The sequence below is a fragment of the Globicephala melas genome, chromosome 7, assembly GCF_963455315.2.
Source record: "Globicephala melas chromosome 7, mGloMel1.2, whole genome shotgun sequence".
Classification (NCBI taxonomy): domain Eukaryota; kingdom Metazoa; phylum Chordata; class Mammalia; order Artiodactyla; family Delphinidae; genus Globicephala; species Globicephala melas.
In genome coordinates, this window is record NC_083320.1 from 56,171,523 (window position 1) to 56,197,779 (window position 26,257).

The window sequence follows — 26,257 nt, forward strand, 5'->3', positions numbered from 1 at the left end:
ACTTCAGATTTTTCATTTAGTATATGAACCTTTCATCTGAGTTCATAGAATATTTCATACCGTTATCTGTGAGAACAAAACAACTGGTAGGAAAGATAAAATTAATAGACAAAGACATTTTTCATTTTTGTGCCAGATTGAGCTTTTAGGCCTCCCAGTTATCTAACCAGCTCTCTGCTGAGTAAACCAGCTTAGTGCTTCTTTGGCACTAACTCCCTCCCCTGATAAGGTAGCCCCCTCCTTTGTCAGGGCTGCAAGACCCTGGCAAAGACACCTCAATCCCCTGGCTCCGATCCCTCCTTTATGGCTATTATTATTATTATATCTTTGATTGAACATTCTAATGTGCCCTCTCAAATAAGTTCCTTGTGGTCAGGCTCTGTGTAGGATTATGCCGAGCACTTGGGAGGGGCTCAGTGATGTGACTGAGCCAGAAATGAGATAGCTATGGAGGAAGGTTGCAATGGTTCACCCACCTGGGTTAAAGCCACTTTTCCTTTGGATGTGTAGAATGCATTATTCCAACTTTACAAGACTAACAATAACTTCATTATTTATTTGGATCAAAAAATCCGGTTTCAGGGCTTCCCTGGTGGCGCAGTGGTTGAGAGTCCGCCTGCCGATGCAGGGGACACGGGTTCGTGCCCCGGTCCGGGAAGATCCCACATGCCGCGGAGCGGCTGGGCCCGTGAGCCATGGCCACTGAGCCTGCGCGTCCGGAGCCCGTGCTCCGCAATGGGAGAGGCCACAACAGTGAGAGGCCCGCATAACGCAAACAAACAAACAAACAAAACCGGTTTCAACTATACACGGATCATTCATCAGTGTGGCGGCCGTGGTCTAGTCCTGCACTCTCTCCAAGGTTCAGCTTCCTGAGCAGCAAACAGGAGGTGAGAATAACCTCCCGGTGAGGATTACATAAATGCAATCTTTCTGGTAAAACAGGAGGTCTGAATAACAAAGCATGTAACACCACTCTGTCAATTGGAAATGGCAGATAGAAGTGTGAAGGATTATGGCTGCTAATAAATGCAATGCAACTGTGTTTGCCTGATGGCAAGGAATTAGGATTCAGTCTTCAAAGAGGACAGACTGTACTGGACGAACATCTAGAACTTTTTAAAAATGGGTTTGCAGTCAATCCTATCTCAGGATGGTAGTTTAAGGTAGTAGTTAAGGGTATAGACTCTGAATTCGAATCCCTGGGTTCAAAGTTTAGAATAATAATGGAGTCTGCCTTTTAGGATCCTTGTGAGGATAATTTACAGAAAGTCCTTAGCCCATTGCTTGGCCCTTGGTGAGCCTTCAGTAAGTGTTAGCTATTATCAAAGAATCAAATTGCATAAAATTTAAAACCAGCTCATCTGTATGTGCAGATATGCTTTACGTTGTTTATAAAGTAATTCCATGTATTTTCACCTTACCAAAAGATAAGAGCTCTCTCTTCAAAGGACTGGTACAAGCTGCCCACGGAGGGCCTAACTCAGCACCTTCTGAATGAATGGATGAAGAAGTCCAGGTTAGTATCCAGAACAGGAACTTCAAAATTAATGGACAGGATGTGTTGACAGGAGCCAGAAAAAATCTCTACCAGTGTCTACTGTTCCAGACCACTGAGGTGGTCATCTTCAGCCGAGCAGACACTTTGGGTCACACATCTGAAAAGTCGCATCTAATGAGAACAAGAGCAAACATTTAGTGGTGGTTTTCAAGGTACCAAGCACCATGCTAGGAGGCTTACCTGCATTATCATACTTAGTCTTACCGTAACACTCTAACTTGCTTCTACTCTTATTCCCATTTTTGGAGGATGTCACTGAAACTCACAGAGGTAAAATTAATTTGACCAAAATCAAACAGTGAACAGTGGTGGCACTAGGGCTTGATCTCAGATCACTGGGCTCCCAAGTATATATTCCCGAAATTATATAATACCGCCCCTCTGGAAATGCTTAGGGATAGGGCACGTCAGATTTTGGAACTCCTGAGACCATGCTAAATTGACTAAAATTTTAAGATGCTCAAATTTCAAGACTTACCTGGAAGTAAGCCTCAACTAAAGTGAGTCTCCCAGTCGTTAGCTCCGGGCCCATTTTGAGCCAAAGTCAGCCCCAAATCCTGTGAAACAAGCTTCCACAGAATTAAGAAGGTGATACAGCCCAATGGGACAAAAGGCCTTCCTCTTTTCCTTGTCCTTGTCCTCTGCCATCTGCCATATTTTCAATGTGTTAAAACTCATGGGGCAGAGGATACTTAGCAAATTAATAGAAGAAAAGTCCTGACTTTCCTGGCTCATAAAAGGTTGATGCCTTCCAGCCATGCTACTGAAAAGAATGGGACTTATGCTGCACCTTTCTTCCCAGATGGAAAAGTGCTTTACAAATAATGGAACTAATGCAATTCATTGGTAGTGAGTAAATTTGTCACCGTGGATGTATTAACTCTCTAAGGCCAATTCAATTGGGGATTCAATAAATCAGCTCTTTCAGGGTATCTCATGATGCCCCACTGGTTAGAAAGAGTCCTAGATAAATAGTAATTTGATCCTTTGGATTCTTTAATCCTCGAAACATGCTTTTAGGAACGTGGAAAGGCTTAATGCCTCCCTTTTCCTGCTGGAGAAGCTGAGGAATCTGCACAATAAGGGAGGAATCAGGAGATCTCAGGTCATGCTCAATTCTATGACCATTTCACCTCCAATTTCATGAATATCTTCTAGGCTTATTCCTGGGCCATGTTTTTCAAAGTGATCAGCAAAACTGTGCTTGAGAACATTTCCCTGACTCAGCCACAGGTATTGCTGTCATCTCAGGTGAAATTGAAACTACTTCCTTAAGACTTCTGCTCTCCTGAGCTTCTGTTTTCTTCTCATCCTCGGCTATTCTGAAGGGTTTCCTTCTTTGAAGGGGCACCGCCCCATGCATTATGTACTGGATGCTTCCTTCATACTAAGCTGAAGGTCGTTGTTTATTGAGGCAAAGTTGGCACCGAGAATGGAAACAAATGGGAAAAGGATATGTATTTGAATTCACATCGGATTATTTATGCCCATGGGTCCACGGCATGGAGCACGTATAAAGATTTTCTATGTATGTATGTATGTATGTATGTATGTGAAGTCAAGGAGTCCTTCAAGAAATGAATAAATATAGCATAGGATTGGATTTTGGAAAAGAAAGAAACTTGTATTAGAGAGCAGCACTTGTCATCATGTTGCAATGTAGTTCTCTAAACAGAATTCCCTTGGAAAGGTAAAACTGACACATCTGGCCTCACTAAACTGTTCAGGTGGGTTAAACATTGACTGTGGGGAGAAAAACAAACCCTGAACTAGAGGGGAAGCCGTTCCTTATAACTCGATGGGTAATAAATCTGTAGCTGTGCCGTGCAGAAGTCCGTGTAATGCTCTTTAATTCCAGCGTATCTTATGTAGGATTTAAAATGTCTTGAGGGATTTGCTGGAAGCCTTGTTTTATTTTGTTTTAAACAAACATTGTTTTATTTTGTTCTAAATATGGGAAGTGGATCAGAATCGATAGGGAATTTTTTTTCACCTTAAATAAGAAGGCTCATTTTTAATATGACCACAATTTTGGCAACCATGTTTCTTTATTAGTTGTTAGTATTATAATTCACTGAGAATTTTATTCTCATGTTGTCACCATACATTGCCTAGTATTTCTGGACTTTTTCAGATTCTTCCCTGTGAGTTATTTGCCTTCGTTGGAAATTTGATGGATGGCATCGTATGAAAAAAACTATTAAAATCCTCCAATGAAAAATGTACATATCTATTGTGAATTCTGCACTAAAGTGGTCTAGAAGCTTGTTACAAATACAGAGGTTTGGTTCATTTGCTTTTTTCTAACCCGCCTGTTTCCATATTGCAAAACATGCTAAAAGTACTGTTTATCTTGATGTAGACTGTGTTATTTGTGAAGGGTCTGCATGGAGAAAGAAAACATAGGCCGCGTTGTTCGAAGAATCATTAAGGAGATATTATTTCAGATCATAATGTAATTAGACTCCTTTAGAGGGAAATATGAGTGTTCATGTTTTCAGCTTTTATACAGGAATGTAACTGTGGCTGATTAAGGGAAAAGTCAACTAATTTATAATGTCTAAATTTAGTGTTACACCAGATAATATATCTGAAATTACAAAAACTAAAACAACTTCAGCTCTGGCTCAAAAGCAGTTCTTTAATCCAGGGTCTGGAATACACTGTTTATAGTAACCGAAATTCTAATTTTGTAGAATTAGATCTTAAAAGGAGTCAAAGGCAAAAGAAAATTCCCTACACATCTGCTGTGCTCAAAGTATCCACTTCAGAAGAGAACTTTTTTTATCTCCAATTTATTTTGACAAAAATTCTCTTGGACTTTTATTTCAAAAGATGAAAAATGAGCCATGGCAGTCAATGGTGTATGGTGACTATTTATCTGTTTACACGTATCCATGTGATTGCTAGAAAAAAACAGATTAGACTTTGAATGTGGTATGAAGAATGTATGTTCACAAGCCCATATTCCTCAGAGGAGAAATAGGTTAAAAACTCAAAACTAAGTTTTAGAAACCATGCATTTTATTTTGAGGAACAATAATTCAAGGCCTGATTTTTTTAAGGTAAAATATCTATGCTCAATCTTAAAGTAAACATATTCAGCAAGTCAGTTCATGGTTTACAGTTTTCCTAACCAAACAAATCATGAAGCTAATTATTTAATAATGTCCATGTTATAATTTACATGACAGGTGTCTATCTGAAAAATATCTATACATCTACTTTTGATTAATCAAAGAATATCGTAAATGTACTAGAGAAACCTTTTATATATTGATTTCTTTGGCAAATACCTTTCCAAAGTAAAGGGAGCCTTATAAAATTAATAATAGCCCTGAGTCATTCTCCTTCTTAGTTCCCGATTTTCATAGATTGGGCTTTCTTTTAAGAGGGTATGCACCTGTAGGAAATTTTATACGGCAGGCAGCCTCCCTGCCATAATCAGAAACCAAATTCATTTTTGGAGGAAAGTAGGAAATACACAATGGCATACGTGCCTCTTTTACGGCCACATCTGCACAGCTCAGGGAAAAGTTCGCAGATAAGTCTGCTGATCACATGACAAGGCTGTTATGAGAGAATAAAGTTGCACCTTTGATGGGCTATTGCAGCTGAGTTAGAGGTCCCAGTCATTAGAAGTTTGGCATGTCACAGAGCGGAGCAGATTGGAGACCCAAAAATACTTTATGCAACTAGCTGAATTTTGGTCATTTCCATCAAATATCAGTGGACCCGTTAGACAAAGATGAACAATACGTGTGCACGGGCACGCACACACACACACACCCCTCAATACGCACTGGCAGTAAAGATGACTTTAGGTAATTTCTGACTTTCACCTCTGCGATACAAAGTCCATTGTGCTTGTACAGTGCCTTCAGGACACCAGCTGAGAACAAAGCTGCTTCCAGAAGCGGTAAGTGATTTCATTCTTAATGTCCAGGTGATATGTGAAGCCCATTATCACATCACTAATATGGCAGCAGACATTTCCTGGCCAACCCCAGGTAGCTCCAGTGTTTGTGAAATGTGTGACTGGTAAAGGTAGACCTCAGAAACACTTTTAATTTTCTGCTAGTGTCACCAAATGCTAAACACAGCCCTAAAAGTCATCTTTTAAATTTCAAAAGAAGATGAAATTGAACGCCACATAAAAGATCACAGAAAATGTTTAAACAAAACAATTTGCAGGATTTAATTGAAGGGTTTTGGTGAAGTGTTTGTGTTCCAGATGTAATGTGTGGCACATTATCAGAGAAAGCTTGGAATATGAGGAGGAAGGCCATTGATGTAAAAAGTGAGTAATTCCAGTTCCCTGTCACACAGCACATGGAGGGAACAGGAATCATCCCCAACTGTCCATTGTCTCCTGAGGACATCTCCTAACACATCAGGGCCGCCTCAGTGGTCTCTGATTGGCATTGTGCCCCCTAAAATTAACGTAGTTGGTGGGCTTCCCTGGTGGCGCAGTGGTTGAGGGTCCGCCTGCCGATGCAGGGGACGCGGGTTCGTGCCCCGGTCCGGGAAGATCCCACATGCCACGGAGCGGCTGGGCCCCTGAGCCATGGCCGCTGAGCCTGCGTGTCTGGAGCCTGTGCTCCGCAACGGGAGAGGCCACAACAGTGAGAGGCCCGCGTACTGCAAAAAAATAAATAAATAAATAACGTAGTTGGTGAACAGGAGAAGCAGCTCCTAGACACACAAGTTACTAAAATACAGAGATAAATAGCCAGGCTGAAACCAGAATCTGCAATATGAGTCAAAATAACCACTGCTACCTAATTTTGAGAAGATATTGGGAAATGTTGCACACTTTCTTGTTTAATTTTTGGTCAACAATCCAAATCCTTATTAGCCAGAACTGTCATTTCTTTTCCGATAAAGAACCCACCTCAAATAAATGGAAATTTGTCATTTTCCAGATGGCAATGAACATCTCCCAGTAAGTCTGATTTTTTTAATGAGCTATGTTACTTTAAAAACAATTAAGAGTTGAATTCTAGGTAAAATTTTTAAAATCCAAAACGAATAAAGTAAAATCAATATCGATTATTAGGAGCAAAAGTGCTAATTGGGACTGTAAAACCTTTTAAGAACTAAGAGGAGAAAATTTCCAGTAAAACTACGGTAAATTACTACTAAATAACCAGAATATTTGCATGGAATTTAATGTCAGTACATCAGCCTCCCTTTAATTTTTTTTAAAAAAGTAGTGTATTACTGGTTCAGAAAGACTATTCCAGTAATATTACAAGAGCAGTGTCACTTTGGCAAGTTACCTTTTCAACTTACATTTCATTATGTTCTAAAAACCTACTTTTTAAAGTTATAATGCTTTTCTTTTCTTTTTTTTGCCGTACATGGGCCTCTCACTGCTGTGGCCTATCCCGTTGCGGAGCACAGGCTCCGGACGCGCAGGCTCAGCGGCCATGATTCACGGGCCCAGTCGCTCTGCGTCATGTGGGATCTTCCAGACGGGGCACGAGCTCGTGTCCCCTGCATCGGCAGGCGGACTCTCAACCACTGCGCCACCAGGGAAGCCCCATAAAGTTATAATGCTTTTAAGAATTCATTTTTAATTATCACTTGTTTTTTTTGGCCCTCAGGCCTTTCAGGGCTTAATGTGAACTGTTGTCACACTAAAGTGAAAGCAAAACCATTTTGCTGAGAGACCACATTTTAATATCTAACACAACATTCTGACAACAGATACTCTTTTTTTTTTAAACATCTTTATTGGAGTATAATTGCTTTACAATGGTGTGTGAGTTTCTGCTTTATAACAAAGTGAATCAGCTATACATATACATACATCCCCATATCTCCTCCCTCTTGCGTCTCCCTCCCACCCTCCCTATCCCACCCCTCTAGGTGGTCACAAAGCACCGAGCTGATCTCCCTGTGCTATGCGGCTGCTTCCCACTAGCTATCTATTTTACATTTGATAGTGTATATATGTCCATGCCACTCTCTCACTTTGTCCCAGCTTACCCTTCCCCCTCCCCATGTCCTCAAGTCTATTCTCTACGTCTGCGTCTTTATTCCTGTCCTGCCCCGTTCTTCAGAACCATTGTTTTTTAGATTCCATATATATGTGTTAGCATACGGTATTTGTTTTTCTTTCTGACTTACTTCACTCTGTATGACAGACTCTAGGTCCATCCACCTCACTACAAATAACTCAATTTTGTTTCTTTTTATGTCTGAGTAATATTCCATTGTATATATGTGCCACATCTTCTTTATCCATTCATCTGTCGATGGACACTTAGGTTGCTTCCATGTCCTGCTATTGTAAACAGAGCTGCAATGAACATTGTGGTACAGGACTCTTTTTGAATTATGGTTTTCTCAGGGTATATGCCCAGTAGTGGGATTGCTGGGTCGTATGGTAGTTCTATTTTTAGTTTTTTAAGGAACCTCCATACTGTTCTCCACAGTGGCTGCATCAATTTACACTTCCACCAACAGTGACAGCAGATATTCTTGATGACAAGTTTAAAAGAATAAAAAAAGGCTCTGTTTTTTACAGTGTTCTTATAAGATCTGACCCAACTTTTTAGTAAACTGTCTTAAATGGGCAAACTCTAGCAAGGTCCAAATCCCCCATAAAACTGCTTTAATCAGGGTAGAGGCTGGTGGTGATTTCAGGTCAAAGAACCCCAACATTAAATCTGTATGCCAATGTTTAAACACGTTTAAGAGCTGTAAGAACTTTTCATTCCAGAACACTCTGAGGGCTTAATCAAGACTGCAATCCACTGTCTGGAGCAGCATTTAAATGCCCTGTAATATATTATTGTTTCCTTTAGAGGCAAGAAGAATTCTGGTTCTTCTCAACAGCTGCTTCTCTTTCACCCTCTCATTTAGTCCCATCTTTTCCATTTGAGCTATCTACTTCTTACCCTTTGGGGGAAAACAATCTATAACCGATACACATTTCTGACTTTCTAGCCATATTTGAGGTTTTATTCATTCACCCAAAGAAAACAAGAGGGAAATGGAGACATTTTAAACTGAGCAATAAACTGCTCCTCAGAATTTTTGTTGACTGGGTCCCTTTCCCCCATCTTATGGGTGATAGGGAGTGACAGTGCTGTTCAAGATTCCTGAAGGCACCCGGAAATATTGGGGGAAGTGCCCTGAGCTGACATCAAGCAGGTCTCACCTTCCCGATTGGTCCCTATTGGTGCTTGAAGAGTCCACCAAAACAACAGATTGAGCAAAGACCCATAAAAACCATACCTGGAATCTACTTCAAAGAATATCACTTCCAGTAGATCATTTTCCAAATGAGAAAACTGAGGCCCAGGAAAGTGAAGAGTTAACAGAGGATCCGGACTAGAGCTCTGCCCCCTGATTCCCATCCCACAGGTCTTGGGACACGTGACAGATTCTATGAGCACCTGAAGTTTTGCTGGTCGGTTACTTCTGAGGAATCTTTTGGTGGAAACTCTTTAAGTGGCCCTAAGGGTTTAGGCATTATGGGCAGCGTGCAGCCACCCCGAGCTCCCAGGCAGAGTTTCTGAACATGCAAGGAGGCAAACCCCAATAATATAGGACTGATGCTTCAGATTTACCAGGGTCTGCACTTAATCTCCCAAGTCCCTCAGTCATTTTGTCAGTACAGCTCATATAATTGTCAAATTTTCCACAATGAACATGTTATGTTCATTGTGGAAACAAATGTAACAAAAATATTATAAAATATTTGTAACAAAAATTTTGTTACAAAAATATTATAAAATATTTGTAACAAAATATTATAAACAAAATATTATAACAAAAATATTATAACAAAATATTATAAAAATATAATATTTTGTAACAAAAATATTATAAAAATCTTTTGACATCACTTTATAGTTTATGAAGACTTTTCATGTAGTTATTCATCATATCTTCAAAAAAACTGTGACATGGAATCAATGTCCCTATTTTACAGATGAGGAAACTGAGGCTCAGGGGGATAAAGTGATTTACTTAAAGATATTCAGCTGCTATGAGGTGGCAGAACACGAACCCGAAACCCAGGTCCTCTGATTCTAAATGCTTCTCCTGTTCCATCACAGTCCCCCGGGGTGTGAGCTTTCCAATGGCTTTCTTTATAAGTTTTCATGAGCATCTTGATAAACTCAGGTCTCTGGGAAGCCCAGATGTTTTTTCCAACTACCGTCAGGTTTCTAGTTCTCTTTTTCGTTTCTTCTTTTAATCTCTTTTGTATTTAATTTGGAGACAATAAGATCCTGAGGAACCTGATTGTGGCCTGGGGACACTCCAGGGTTGTGAGCTGGGAAACTCACACTCAGGGAATCTGAGGCAGGACTAAAAAGGCCCATGCACACTGTTGGGAACACATCTTTTCAGGGACTTCAGGCATTTTATATGCACACTTTTTTTAAACCTTCCTGTAAATTAATTAGAACTCCATTTTACTGGAAGTATGTTTACTGAATAAAATGGTCCAAGAAAAGAAGTAAATAACACAATAACAACAACAACAAACCCCAAAGAATTTAGTGGTTTACTTACTACTAACTTAACGTTCATCATGGTGCAGGTAGCATCTCTCAGCTCATACAGGTAAAATGCTCTTCTCTGGGAGATGTCTTAGAATGCACAGCAATTTAAGATTAGGACTGATGTCTGAGCTCTTGGGACAAAAATGAAAGCTGGAGTGTCCAGGAACTTGAAGTGAGCTGCCATCTGTGGGGTTTTTTTTTTTTTTTTTTTTGGCCTCTCATTCCTCAAAGAAGCCTTTCTGTCATCCACAGCCTTATCAAGGAAAGAGGGTTGCATAATAGGGCCAATTTGGGGGTCCTTAGTTGATTATCTGAGAGCATTGGCCATCACTATTGTTACTGACATTCAGCTAGATCAAGGTCATGGCTCCAACTAGGAAAAAAAAAAAAGACCCTCCGGCTGCGTGAATGGCTGCAATCTTGGCTGCCTGCAGTGAAGTTCTGGTGTAAAATTTTGTGATTCTATAGTTTTTCTGTTATATTTCTAGGAAGAATAGGGAAGCTACAGTATACATGCCTGTGTATGTGTATGCACACACACATACTCATTCATACATGTAACAGTAAACATTACTTGGATGTGGAATTCTGGCTTAGGGATCAACTCTGCCCCAGATTGTATAAAAATAATAGTAGCATAATCTTTTAAACCACTGTTTTCCTTCCTAGTTTATTTTTTATTTTCTTTATTAAGCTTTTTATGTACATTTTATTGTTTCCATTTTATTTTGTTCTTCTAATTATTCACACTTCTTAGCACATTTCTACTATAGTTTTCACTTCAGTCTAAGGACATATTTGGTAACTTCAGAGCTTTAAAATAGAATCCAACATGCTGAATTAATTTCTTCTTTATTCTAAGTGTCACTAAGAGGATAAATGTGAAAGCACTTTACAGATCATAAAACAGTACACAAATGCAAGATGATATGATCGTTAATTTAATTCAGTAACTGATTTTCTATATTCATTCATTAAACGAATATTTATTTAGTGTCCATTATGAAGCAGTACAATGTCAAGGGTTTGGTAGTGTCAGAGTTGCCTGAAGACTCCTATGATTTTGGTTTGGAATTGTGGACAGAAAATTATCCAGTGAGTAAGTTTCCTTTGAAATCATTCCTAAATGAAAAGGATAACATACAAAGCCTTTCAATTTTAAGTTTGCAAACAACTGAATTTAACTAAGTAAGACTTTGAATACACACTATTTAGTTCAAAGCAGGAGTAATTTCTTAGCCTCATGAACTATGAGAAATTTTACCTGGCAATCAAAGCCTGGGTCTATACAGTGCAAAGTAATGTAGCTATTTGGTAAGTGTTTACTTAATTTTATCACTGCAGAAAGCAAATTAGAAAAACTTATGCCCTTAAGGGTATTTTTCTTCTTTTCTTCTCTTCTTTTTATTTATTGTTGTTGTTAGTTGGTGGGTTATTTTGAGAGGAAGGCGATGCTGAATAATCATTTTGGTGAACTAACTGCATTGATCAACTGAATTGATTCCACGGGCTGGGCATACTTTAAATGTTCTTTGGTTTTTGATGCCCTTAAATTACATTAGATTCTGTTATTTGAACTCCATTGTCAGAATGATGTTTTATCTAATTTTATCCGATTGAACAACTTCTGCCTAACTTTATCAAAAACCAGGTTTAGAAGGCAGAGTGATAGTGAGCAGAGAGAGAATTGTTCTCCAATAAGCTTATATTCAGGACCAATAGACACATGTTCATGTCACAATTTTTGCTTGTGTTCTATATAATGTGCCTTTTGTGCCTCATGGCACAAAAAGGACATATATATATATAATAAGTTTTTTTCTTTTTTAATAACAGACTCTTGAAAAGGAGTTTCAAGCTCCTTGAGGGCAGCAAGCTTACTTTTTTCTCTCCAGCACATGGCCTGAGTCTGTCCATGTTTGTTAACTAAACAAATGAGTGAATGAACAAATGAATAAAGAAATGAACTACAAATGAGGGAAGCATGGCCTTCTAAACACAACCTAAAGAAAAATAATAATGCAGAATTTTCCTGTGTCTTGAAACACAGCACAGAGCTTGACCCATATTATGCTTTCAATGAATGTTTGGTGTGTGGTAAATTCCACTAGCAAATGTAGCAACCTTTTAAGCAAAAAAAGACCTTAATCATCTAGTCACACACGTTCACTCAATTTAGATTAAGAACACTGAGGCTCTGAGAGTATCTAGTAAATTACAGTTTCCAGAGCATGGCCAGTGGTGTTATCTCCATCTTATATACTAGAAAACGGATCCAGAGAGTTTAAATGGTTTTTTTTTTCAGGATCATCTAGCTAGTTTGCATCAGAACATTAAATTACAGCCCAGGTACCTAATTCCTTGTAGAGAGTTTTTGGCGACACCTCAATATGCCAGCCTAGCTGTAAGCCTTTAGAAACTTTTGGGCACCGGATGGAAGGCGGAGCTTCTGGAAACATGGGGGCCATCCAGGATTCCACTCCTGCAATATGGAGTTGGGTGTTGAGTCAGAAGCTGGGTCTTTGCAAGCATTACTCTGAATTAGAACACTTGCATATATTTGTGAATCAATAAGTTATAATTCCAGCAGCACCCACCAAAACCAGTGAACAAGGCTCCAGCCGGTACGAAGAGACATTCAACCAGAATTTAAATACAGTTACCAAGCACACAGAAAGTTAATCTGAGCCAGGAGCAAAGCTGTGCTATGGTCATAAGCAGTGAGAGTTTCGTGATGATGCTCAGTGTACAGCAGTGTTTTCTCAGAGGGAGGGCCATGCAAATGTTTTCAGAGGCCTGCAGCAAAATGAGAGGACTTCTTTTTTTCTTTTTTTGCGGTACGCGGGCCTCTCACTGTTGTGGCCTCTCCCGTTGCGGAGCACAGGCTCCGGACGCGCAGGCTCAGCGGCCGTGGCTCACGGGCGCAGCCGCTCCGCGGCATAGTGGGATCTTCCCGGACCGGGACACGAACCCGTGTGCCCGGCATCGGCAGGCGGACTCTCAACCACTTGTGCCACCAGGGAAGCCCAGAGGGGACTTCTTTTTAAGAGATGCAATGTGGGGACTCTTTCCTAAAATTAAACTTATTCAATTTGAAGGACTTCAATCTTAGATCATGGTCCTTTCATATTACGGTACTAAAGTTTCCCTTTTTATATGAAACAAAAATAAAAAGAGACTGGGTGTGTTCAATGTCTTTACTGGACTGGGGGTGGGAGGGAGTTGGCAATTCTCTGTTAGTCCTCAAATTATTTTTGGAAACCTTGCTAGTTCATGAAATGCCAAGGTAAGGTAACGAGTGGGCCACTTAGAACTTGGCTGTGAAAGTACATTGAACCTACAACCACACATCGCAGTGACTTTCACTTTCATGCAACAAAGGTGTTGACACCAGCCCATCCTCTGCTCGCGATGTCTACCACTTCCTCGGTATGACACTGACCATAGGTGAAGTTTTCACAGTGTGTTTCTAATTCATTCCCACACTGACCTGGGCTACATTTTAAACAAATTTTTCACTCCTAAATGCTTTGTTGGAGTCTCCTTTCTTGGAAAGACTTCAGAATCACTGGGTCCCCACATCCACATAGCATCCTGATGCACTGGGGTTAGGAGAAGCAGAAGCAGTACTTGTTTCAAATGACAGCAATGGCCTCAGCCAACTTCCCCGTACACTGGCCTGTTTTTCATGATGGGATGCTAATTTCAAACCAGAGAGTCTATTCAGTCAAGAAATGAAAAACTCCTTATGTGACAGCAGGGCTGTTTAAGATCAGAGCGACACAGTCTACCCTGATCGCACACACATGGGGCTCTGAAGTCATTAAAGAAAAAATTACACCAATTCTGGGCACCCCAGCTGTCTGAGAGTTCAAAAGCTTAGATTGTCATGTGCTTTTTGCTATTATGCGTGTGGAGAAGATCTTTTCATCTTTTTTTTTTTTTTTCAGTTGGTCAGAGAAAATAGGTGGTGCTTTTCCGTAAACCAACTTGAACAAAAATTGGAAACAAGGTTAACATCTGCCACAAATGAAAACTCTATGGTACTTGTTAACTGAAAACTCTCCCAGCAGTGATGGAAAAACCAGTCAGCTTCCCTATCTGGGGAAATGCCGTGAGGGTGGACAAATGATGACACCGAGCTTTGAGCCAATATTGAGCTAATCCAATGTAACATATTGTTATACAGCAAACTCAATGAGAACTCTGGTTAGCAGAGAAATTATGTAATGTCAGAGAGCTCCAGACTTGCTTAGCTACGTGTCTGAGAATGCTTGAATGGTCCTTCCAAACCAGATGAACAATTCACTGACTTAGTTTTCCCAATTTGGAACAGTAGTGAATGATAAAGACTTATTTCCCAAACCTTCCACTTTGATCTTCTATAAGCAACCTAAAAAAAACATAGAATTTAGAGGGGGAAAAATATCACATGTTCAAGAGAATGTAGAATACCCGGATACTGTAAATTCTGTTCCAGAGTCACTGGCTGACATCAGAACACATCTGTAGCATTAGAAGCTGCTGCCAGGCGATGAACACATAAGAAACGAACAAAGGGCTGGCACCTCAGACATTTATAAGGATCCGTTCGTTCATTCATTCCGATGAACAAACCTAGGGAGGGGCGTGTTACCCGGATGTTGACATCAGATGGCATGATAAAAAGAGAGTTTTGGATTTGGAGGCAATGAAATTAGAATTCTGATCCAAAGTCTGTCATTATCTAGCAATAAGTCTAAGGCAAGTGATTTTGCCTCTTTGGGCCTTACGCAGTTTCATGATATGTAAAACAAAGATTAGACCAGACCGTCTCCAAGGTCCCAACCATCTCTAACATTTTCTAATTCAAGTCATTGATTGAGTATCAGGAGAGGATTGTTAAGGACTAGCATGGTTTTCAAGATAAATTTACATCATCACCCTCAGTGCGTAAGGATGAACTATGGTAGACCACAGCCCCAGAATTGGGGGAAGTGGACCAGAATGTCTAAATCCAGCCTTTGCCTTGAAGGGTCTGACTCCAGTTCAGGAGATAGGACACATGTATAAATTGCAACACAGGGCAACGCATGCTAAGTGACAAAGTCCAGCACGGATACTATAGAGAATTCAAAGGAAGGAAGGCTTTGCCAAGGTTTGGGGCAGAAAGAACCATTTTCAAGGAAGAGGCAGAGCTTTAGCCTAATCTCTAAATGTAAGAGGCTAGATAAAATAACGTCTCAGCATCCTTGGAATTCTACGATTAGAATTAATTAACAACAATTAATGTTAGTAAATAAAGGGGACTTCCCTGGTGGCACAGTGGTTAAGAATCCACCTGCCAATGCAGGGGACACGGGTTCGAGCCCTGGTCTGGGAAGATCCCACATGCCGTGGAGCAACTAAGCCCGTGTGCCACAACTACTGAGCCTGCGCTCCAGAGCCCGTGAACCACAACTACTGAGCCCGTGTGCCACAACTACTGAAGCCCATGCACCTAGAGCCCGTGCTCCGCAGCAAGAGAAGCCACTGCAATGAGAAGCCCGTGCACCACAACAGAGTAGCCCCTGCTCGCTGCAACTAGGAAAGCCCGCGTGCAGCAACGAAGACCCAAAGCAGCCATAAATAAATAAATTCATTAAATAGTAAATAAAGGCTCTCTGATGGGTATAATATAGGCTTCTAATAGGTATAGCTACTAGTAGCATGAAAATTAGTAAAATTTATGAAAGACTTGTTTTTCCAGGTCAGATATTTCATGATAGTTAATTACAAATTACTTTGGTTAATCATATCATACAAGCTAACTACCTTATATGTGACTAAATAACTAGCTAATTCTGGTTTAAGTAATTGTTTCAAAATAAATTGAACATGACTGTTGAAAACACTTGCTGCCAAACTGCTAGGATTTCCACTAGGACACTTCCCGTAACTATCTCCGTGGCACATAGGCAATTCTAAATAATTAAAACCATTATTTGGCAACTGTAAAGAATTCCTCTCTTGTCATACCACTGACCTTTTCATTTTTAAACTGGTGGACAGGGAGAAGACAGTCAACTTAACTGTTCTGCCTTCAACAAGCAGCTTTATTATGTTGGGCAACTCTGCTCAAAGCAAAAAGAAATAAGGACACAAATGCAAGCTTCCCCATGGCAAGTGGCGAAGAGATGAGTGTAGTGTATTTTTTTTTTTTGGTGTCCCCCAAACCTCACAGTGCCCTGGAGAGAAGAGGACTCCCACTGGCAAAATTCAGGGTGGAATCTAAAATATACCAAATTTAGAATCAGAAACAGACAAGAGGCTAATTTCACATAATCGGGCCATTCTGGGTTTGCACTGATAATGGTTGAAAGGGGGAAAATTTTAAAAATAAAAGGAAAGCAGAAGCAAAATAGGAAAATGCTTATTTAAAATTAATGTCACACCTCATTTTCAATTAGTCTCTCGTGAACTTTACCTCACTCTCACACCCCTGCTTGTGTGTGCTGAAACCTGTAGACAGCCATAAAATTAGTTTACATAAAAGCACTAATTAACATAGACTGCTTGAGGATAAGAAACCAATCTTTTCATCTATTTTTCTTTTCTTTTTTTTTTTTATAAATTTATTTATTTATGGCTGAGCTGGATCTTTGTTGCTGCACGCTGGCTTTCTCTAGTTGCAGCTGGCGGGGGCTACCCTTAGTTGTGGTGCGTGGGCTTCTCATTGCGGTGGCTTCTCTTGTAGTGGAGCACGGGCTCTAGGCCCGCGGGCTTCGGTAGTTGGGGCTCGCGGGCTCTAGAGCACAGGCTCAGTAGTGTGGCGCACGGGCTTAGTTGCTCTGCAGCATGTGGGATCTTCCCTGACCAGGGCTCGAGCCCGCGTCCCCTGCATTGGCAGGAGGATCCTTAACCACTGCGCCACCAGGTAAGCCCTTTTCATCTACTTTTAAATTCTTATTGTGAATCCTTAAAATATGCCTCATTTTAAAGCATCACTGACTCAATTTTAAAACATTGCCAGAACCTGTTTTGCTAATCTTCAGACTCGATAGTTCTACCCCAAACCTCAGCACACTCAGCAACAATTTAATAGCAAATATCTCTAGTGACACCTCATATTACTAAGATTCTATTACTTTTTATATTACAAAAAAAGTGCTAGTACACTCTAAAGTATTATAAATAGTTCAGACCAGGCAATGCTTGTAAAATATGTGAAAGTTTATTTTTTGCACTCAGTAATCTGGCATTTTTATCTTATGTATTTATAATCTATAATGTGCCTCCCATAATCAGTATAAAATGTGGATTACTAGTCAAATTCATAGTTTCTGGACATTTTATTTCTGTTAATATGATTACTAAGGGTGATAAGTTGTATGGTTAATAACCCAATCCTTCCGCTAAATGCAAATTCTAAACATATCTTAAAATAATCGCATAGATGCCTAAAATCGGCCTCTTTAATTATATTTTTCTTAGACTGCTAAGCAATACTTTTTGGGATTGAGGGCATTGTGTTTATGCTTCTTGAGGATTTTTAGCTTGAGGTTTAAAGAAAGATATAAATCTGGATACTTATTTAATAATTGTTGTAATACATTTCAAATGACATAAAAGAAGTATATATTCCCCTGTTAACCAGTAATACTTCATATCTTGACAGAGGTCTCTGTAAAATTGTTCAACTCTTGAAATGTTCAAGTTTTTAGACATTAATATTAGTATAACTAGAAGTATATGGAAGTATATCAATCTGTAAATACAGAGATATTTCCACATAGAAGAGACTACAATGCTTGCATCTTTTCAGCAATTTCAGGCTAGCTCAATTTTTAAATTGATAATTGCTCATTTATTCTAAGACCTCTATGCTATTTATTTCTTTGTAATAAATGCCACTCACAATGCACACCAGTCTTTAATAAATGATTCATGTTCTTTATAAGAGATGAATTGCAAATTGCCACCTTGATCATAAAGTAAATCTACTACTGACATTTGCACCAAATGTGTACATGCTAGTAGCAGACACATGAATAACCTCCAACCTGCATCCCCAAGCTCTACAAAATGTCTCTAAGGGCTGCAGGGCGATACCCTTTTGGCCCAATGCCTTGACCCTCCTCCACCCTTCGCTGTTTCTCTAGTATATTCTATCCCTTTTAATTCTCTCTCCACATTAATACGACCTACTCTTGTTTAAACATTTACAATGAGCTATAACTGTCACAGGTTCCCTTCGGCAAACGTGCTGCCCTACTCCCTTACCATTTCTGTGGTATAACGGGGACCAGGCCCCAGAGCGGGACTGATTCCACGGCAGAGCCAGGATGGCGCTCGCGCTCTCTGATCCACTAATCAGGTACCCGGCAGTGACAAAGGTCAATACACCTTTTGGGAGTTGACAAGCAGAAGTCACCTTCTCTATCAATCTCTTATTCAAACAATTTCTGAAAAACTCAGAACCGCTCCAAAAATGCATTTGTGCCCCAGGTGTGGTAGTCAATACACCTAATGCCCAGATGCTTAGAATCACAGAGTTCAAGCTCCTTCTTTTACAGACATAGAAAACAAGCCCCAGAGAGGTTAAAAGATTTTTCCAAAATATAACAGCTTAGCTGGAATGCTCCTGCCTTTCTCGATAGGCTTTTTATCTCATTATTCTTTTCAAATTTTTTGGATGAGCCTTAGCATTCAGCACCAACTTTACTGGTTTTCCAGCTATTAAGTAAACTAGACCACAAGTGACCATTGCAATGAGACGGCTGGGGCAGAGCGAGGAGCAGTGTGTCCAGCTTTGGCTTAGGAAGTCACCTTTAGGCTCTTGTTAATGAAAATATCTGCAGCCTGAATAAAACTTAATAATAAAATTCAAACTGTTCAACTTAAGGTTAGCCTCCTCATAGTGAAGGGCTCTAAATTCTGACTCCAAAATCAAGGAGGGATATATATATATCCCTGCTATCTATGTAATCTTGAGAACAAAGAATATTTTAAAATATTCTCAAGCTTCTGTAACTGGAGCTGATATCAGTTGTGACAATAACTAGAACGCATGGGTTGGCTGTGTTGAGGACAGACTCGCGACATGACTAGAGGGTAATATTCTGCTGTCCTGGTCCTCAGTGTTCACCTTCCTTCCTCCTTCCCCTCTGGCCAGTTAAACAGGGGGCAGGAAAGCCATTTCCTCACACAAGTGACATCAGGAATGGTGGAACAAAGTCATGTAGCTCCTACAGTGAAAGAGATTAGAACCTACTGTTCATGTCAGAGGATACTTATGAGCTCAGAGTCTTACTAATTATACCAGGTATACACTTCTACATGAATGAACTGTGGTGTCAAAAAACCGGGATGGGGCTTCCCTGGTGGTGCAGTGGTTGAGAGTCTGCCTGACGATGCAGGGGACGCGGGTTCGTGCCCCGGTCCGGGAGGATCCCACATGCCGCAGAGCGGCTGGGCCCGTGAGCCATGGTTGCTGGGCCTGCGTGTCCGGAGCCTGTGCTCCACGACGGGAGAGGCCACAGCAGTGAGAGGCCCGCGTACCACAAAAACAAAAAACAAAAAAACACAAAAAACCTGGGATGGCAGTATAACTGGACAACAAATGGTTCACCTTTAGATGCTTCTTCTTGACCCTGACAGCACCTCCCAATTAGCTTGATTGGTGCCACCCCAAAGCCTCACATAGGTCTGCCCCTTCGCATTCCTCATGGCTGAACCAGTCAAATGTTAGACCTAGAACAGCCCGTGAAGAAGTTTCTCAGGAGCTAAGTGTCAATGTGAGAGATGGAAAAAAATAATGAACACATTTTGGAGATCAAAATACACTCGGCTTTCTGCCATTGGCCAATTTCCCCATTCATCAGTAGCCTTTGAGCTTTTTCACTTCTCTTCCTGTTGTTTTTCAGTTTTTCAGAAATGATATCACTTCTGACAAAAGAACTCAAAAAGCCAGTGGTCTGAAGGTTGTTTTAGGTTCTGAGGACATTGCTGTTGGTGTAACTCAGCCGCACGGGTGCTCTCACACACCTGATCCTGGCTCACCAAGGGGAGATTCAAAGCCTACACTCTGTACAACAGCAGGCAAGGGCTCGTACATTTTAGAAAGGCTTCATTATGAAGTATTCAAAACGAAGGTAAAGTCCCCAAATCCTAACTCTTCAGAAAATCCAAGTCCAGAGATCCAAGTTTTTGAGGTTCTGAAAAGATCTTAGAGACTATTTCATATTGCTTTATTTTAGGGATAAGGAAACTGATGAACAAAAGGGCAAGAATCATTAGCTCTCTGAGATTTTAAGAGACTAAAATGAGAAAGACAAAGAATTCGTTGGTGTCATTTTTTTTTAAAAAAGTAACCTTTTGTCTGCATAGATCTTTTTATATAAACCTCTGGTTATTATATAAATATGAATGCTATAGATCTGTTCAGGAAAATAACCATACTAAGTTACAGAGAATATCTAATAATAATGACTTTTCTTAAATACTAATTTTTAGGGACCAGTGGCCCCCCAGAGAAGGCTTCCGTGCCCCTGCCAACTCCAGAGCAGGATGGAACCGGGAGGGCTGATGAGAGCAGAGAGTTGCCCTTGTCTTCTCTGATGGTACTTTCTGGAGGGAGCAGCAAAATCCTAGGAAATAAACAACCTGGGTTCTAGTCTTAGATCTGCCATTAAGCAGCTGTGTGGTCTTGGGCAAGATATCCAGTCTCTCTAGGTCTTGATTTTTCATCTGCAAATTAAAAGCTTAGAAATTCCTTAGCACTTCCTTCTAGCTCTGAAATGCCTTGAGTTCATTATGAGAGTGATCACATGGTGTCCGTGTGTGTGCTCAGGGCAGATGTGGGTCCAAACATTGCAACGAGCATCGAGTTAAGTGTGCAGAAAAGGGTTAAAGATTTAAGCATGTTGGAGTTGCAGCTGAATGAAGGAGGACCCCAGCTCTTCCATATTCCATACAGCCATTTTATAGATAGGAGAGGTAGAGAGAAAGGAGTATGTTTTTTCCAGGGGAAATCAAGAGAAACCAGAGTATCTTTCTGACTCAAGAGTTCATGAAGATTGGAGAGAGGTGATGGGCAGGGTGAGGACTGCCCTGAAAGGAGACCAAATACATAACTTAAGTGGTATGCATGACTAGAAAGATCGGGCAATAAGGTCACACCTCTGTCCCTGCGACCAGCACTGTCTGCAATTTTCAAACTTCTTTTAGCTCTGGAACCCTGTTGGGGCAGCCACCGCTTAAAAAAGCAGTAATCCTTTCCTCCACTCCTGCTTCCTGGCCCTCTACACCAAATCTCAAGCAAGCATGAGCCCCAGATAGACAGGCTTCCTCTTCGGACCCAAAGTCCAAAGTTGAAGACTCCCATTCAGGTGTTAAATACAAATGGCTGAACCAACACTCAGCTGGTTATTTTGAAGGTCTTGCCAGGGCCACAGCTACCTACACACAGATTAGACAGCCAGCTTTGGAAAGGGAGCAGCCCTGATTTAGGTGCCAGGTAAATCAATGCTCCATTCCCACATTTCTACTTGTTGTGTCAACAGACGTAGCAGAGGATGGGAAATGAGATCCAATTGCAGTGAAGAGGAAGGATGAAGATGCAGCTCATCGTGCACTCCTAACTCATTCTTGAAAGACAAGCCTGAGCGAGCAGATTTCCGACCAGAGAAACCCAGCTGGACCACCTAGGCAGCAGTCAGGAGATGGCAGGGCTGTTTTGTGTATGTTTTTTGTTGCTTGCTCAGTTTTTAATGGAAAAAATGTTGTATTTTTCTGTGCTTTCTGTGCTTTCAAAGTTTGTTAGCATTAAAAATCTATTCCTTTTGTTAGAAAAATAAACTATGAATATTTTAATAATAGCTCAAACATTGAATTTGATAACTACCACTCCTAAGAATATACACATTTCTTTTAAAACATGATATATAAAGTAATATGTATATGTGTGTGCATATATATTTTAAGGGAACCAGGAGTTAGCATAGTACTTCAGAGAAATATTGTGAATATTGATTTTTTTCCCCTAGTGAGATATTATTACCTGGGAATCACAGCCAAGGTAGGACTCTTTAGACAGCTTTATCATTAACCTTTCTCTGTGTGTAAATTCACAGACATCAGACTGTAAAATGTGCTTGCCACATCACCAAAGGAAACCAAAATCTGGTACTAGCCCTTATTTTGAAAATGAATGGTTCCATCTTCTTTTTAAAGTACTCCAAAAGTTTTTGGGACAGCCCGTTCTGCAGTTCAGTCATACTCACCGATCACAAAGTCTTTCTTGTGTCTAAAAACAGACTCTCTCCTGATGCTGTCAACTCAAACTCCTGTTCTTCTACTCCATCCAGTGAGAGGGAGAAGGCTGGTTAGTGTTCTCCACAGCTCCACCTCACTGCCCAGAGGTTGTTAATTTTGTCTGCCTTCAGCCTTCTCTTCTCCAGGATAAATAACCCGCCTCCTTTCTTGTGTACATAGCCTCCAATCCCTGTCATCGTTGTCTTCTTTCTGTACGTGAATTCTATGCCATTTTCATACATACGTTTTAAGTTACAGACCTAAAGTGTAATGTTCAAACGAGAGCCTGACCTACAATGAATTTACACAAGGATTACTTCCTGGCTACAAATGATGCTTGTCTTAATACAACTCAGGATAGTATTTCTTTCTTAATGCCATCACTAGGTTAATGACTCATGTATTTCTGGAATGCTGGATCTCCTCCAGCCAAGTTCATGTCAAAATACGCTCTCTATCTAGCCCTTTCTCCCACCACCAACTACTCCCCAAAGGCAGTCACTGTTAATAAATTTAGATTTTAGTTCTTCCAGCAGTTTCTACTTGAGCTCTAAATAAATAATATGTCTACATCTACCTGTTTTGATTTTTCAACCTTAGACACTCAGTAGCTATTGAGTTCTCTACATGAATGATGAAAAATTTCACTCATTCCTTCTCTATCTTCTCCCCAGTTTAGGTTAATTCATGATTTTTTAGTTCTTCAGTTGGGTAGATGTATAACTTATCCGTATGTATAACTTACAATTATCCCTCCACTTCCAGATCTAGCAGCTTTAGAAAATATTTATTGACCTTAGCACTCTCCGATAAGAAAGTTAACACAGCCCTCTACCTCCCGACTTCTGTCAGAGTATAGCTTTTAGACTGTCAAAGTTTATAATATTTATACTGTTTTATAAATATTATTATGAATTCTGATATTATTATCATAGAAATAGCATTTGTTGCAGACACCAGAAAACAAATTAACCCTGTGTCACCAAAATCATGCTATTCAAAATAGAGTGTCCTAAGCATCACAGTTAAATGGATTCTCTAACCTTAAACTCCATCAAACCCTCAAAATCATGCCACAACTTAGTTTACTTCTTATTAGCATACTGGATTTTGAGGCAGTTCTATAAATACTATTACTGGTTACAAGCAGTGGAAGCTGATTAACTTAACAAATTTGTTGGAAGGATATAGGGTCACTCTCCAAACCAAAGAAAAAGCTAGAGATGAATCAACTACAGATTTTCAAGGTATTAGACTATGAAACTAGAGACAGATCCTGCTCATTCCTGGGAAAGAGCCCCTGATCGGCCTACCTCGGATCACAAGCTAGGAGTAGGACACTTGATTGACAGTCCCATCAAGGTTGCATGCAATGGTGAAGGGTAGTTCTCAAAAAATAAAATCAAGTTGCTGTCACCAGAACAAGCTGGGTAGACTTAACAACAGCATTTATCACATATGATATACCGGTTGTCACATTTTAATTAATAAATAATTTGGGTAGTTATCTGTTTGACATTGTCCTTTCCCATCAGATTTCACAAGGAGAGGTTACATATATTATTTGTTCTCTTAATCTACATGCCTAGCACAGTATATGGCACATAGAAATACTTACTAAATATTTGTTGAATATTGTTAAAAAAAAAAGTGCCAAGGGTTTCTGGGATAAACTGCATAGACTACCTGTATTCATTTACTTTGCTAACAAAATATTTTCAGATGGCTGAACTGCATATTAAAGAAGGGATTATTCTTTCTATTGGTATAACATCATGGAGGGATACAACTTAAGTTTTCCATTGCAAGTATTGTATTTTAAAAGAAGAATATCTCTCAAAACTTCTGGATAGTGGCAGGATCCCATGATCTTACACATTGCCCAAACAACTAATGGTTTACAATGACCTGATCCAAAGAACTGGTCGGCAATTTGAATGTTCAGTATTCATTCAGGATTTCATAGCCTGTGGATCTCTGCAGCCAGGATTCAACACAGCAATATTTAAGGCCTGATCTAATATCTTCCTTGTAAAGCTCCCCATTCTCCCAAGGAGTGAATCCTTTTCCCCACTCCTCTCCATGCCACTTTGCCCACTTGGTCACAAATTGAGGGAGAGTTATTTGTTTATGTACCTGCCTCTCCATCTAAACTATGAGTCCTATAAAAGAAGAAAGTCTGTCTGATTCACCTTTGTATCCCCAGTGCCTGGCAAATAGGAAGCATTTATTAAATGTTTATTGAATCTAACCAATCAGTCTAAGTAAAGTCTTTGACAAAGAAATATAATGAGTTCAAAGAAATACCAGACTCTAAAGGGAGAAGGTTTTATCATCTAAAATAATAAGATCATAAAAAGAAAAGACAGGAAGGAATGGAGGGAGGGAGAGAATGAAGGAGGGAAGAAGGGAGGAAAGGAAGGAAGGAAGGAAGGAAGGAAGGAAGGGAGGGAGGGAGGGAGGAAGGAGAATGTTAGTGCTCTAAGCTGTAGAGAAATTTTAAGTTATTTTTCAAATACACCTGTTCATGGATAGACCGTAAGGGCTTTAATATCTCTAAATCACATGATGACAAAAGAAACAATTAGGAATGCAGAAATGGTCCTCTCTAAAGTTTTCATTCTTACATATCAATCAAGGAGAATGCTAATTAGGAGGCTTCAGCAGGAGTCAATAATTCCTCATCAATATCAGAAATTTAGTTTCACTTTTCAGAGGCTGTTGGTGGCCACGCTTGCGAAATCAAGACTGTAATTCATTTCCAGACAATAACAATTATTACCGATTACTAAGAAATAAGTCAACAAAGATATTTTCCTGTTTACATTCTTATCAGACTGTATCAGAACCATCTGTTTTCAAGTTTGTTGTTGCTGGGTTTTTTTTTTTATCCCAAGGGATAAATACTCCACATTGTTCTCAGACTATATGCATGCAAAACTGCCTCTTGCTGCACAGCTGCAATGTTCACTGAAACATTTGGGTAGGGAAAAAACACATATTCTTCTGAGAAAGAAAATGAAAAGAAGTAGATGATCTCACTGAATTTACTCTATCTTCAAACGAAGGATATGTTGGGGGTCTGTCCCATCTCTAATTACCATCTCCTCATTTGAATGGGTGACTTGATTTTGCTAAAAGTATACAATGTGGAATTTTAGACACTAAAGTAACTCCAACCTAGAAAACACAGTAAAAACTCCACTAATACAAGAAAGATTCTACAATTTTAAAACAAATAATATGCAACCTCTTTATGCCGTTGTTCATTAATGCCTACCTCCTGTGATAAAAGCAATAAGTTTCCCTCCTTTGAAGACAGTTATAATTGCTCTATTGCCAAGGAAGCAAGAGTGGAAGATTTAAATCGTGATACTGACAGAGTTGCTGCATGGCTTTGGGCGAGCAATTAACCTTTGGTGTCTCAGTTACTTCATCTGTAAAATAGGGATAAGGGTTTTTGCACAGGTGTGATGCCTGGACTAATTAGTACAGTTATCATTATTGATGGGAAAATAATGTTGGTCACTGATTTTGCATCTTATGTTCACACCAGGCAATCATTTTTATCTCCTCTACATTGAATCATTTTTTAAGGAGTCTGTTAAAATGATAAATGATGACAATAGCCACATATTGGAGGCTGGCACAACGCAGTTAAAATGGACCATGTCCACATAGGTGCATAGCCTTCATGAATTATCTTTTGATCATTTGTATTTATCACTTAGATGTTCTCTAAACTTAGACTAAACATGTAAACTATGAAAATGAGGAAACTGTTCAAGGCTCACACTGAACTGGTAAACTGCACTGCAGCAAAAGGCTTTCCAGTTTATTGGTGGGTGACATTATAACAGTACTACAGTAGTTTAGGCTTGAGCCATACAATTTAGGG

The 26,257-nt window shown here is 39.9% G+C and overlaps 1 long non-coding RNA gene across 1 annotated transcript; it reads left to right on the forward strand.

Annotated features, from left to right (window-relative positions):
- The first annotated feature begins 530 nt into the window (after positions 1–530).
- Positions 531–24,676, forward strand: LOC115848708 (uncharacterized). The gene is made up of 4 exons (XR_009564598.1): positions 531–890; positions 1,431–1,519; positions 3,696–3,783; positions 20,560–24,676. It is a non-coding gene; the product is annotated as an uncharacterized lncRNA (long non-coding RNA).
- Positions 24,677–26,257: the final 1,581 nt, after the last annotated feature.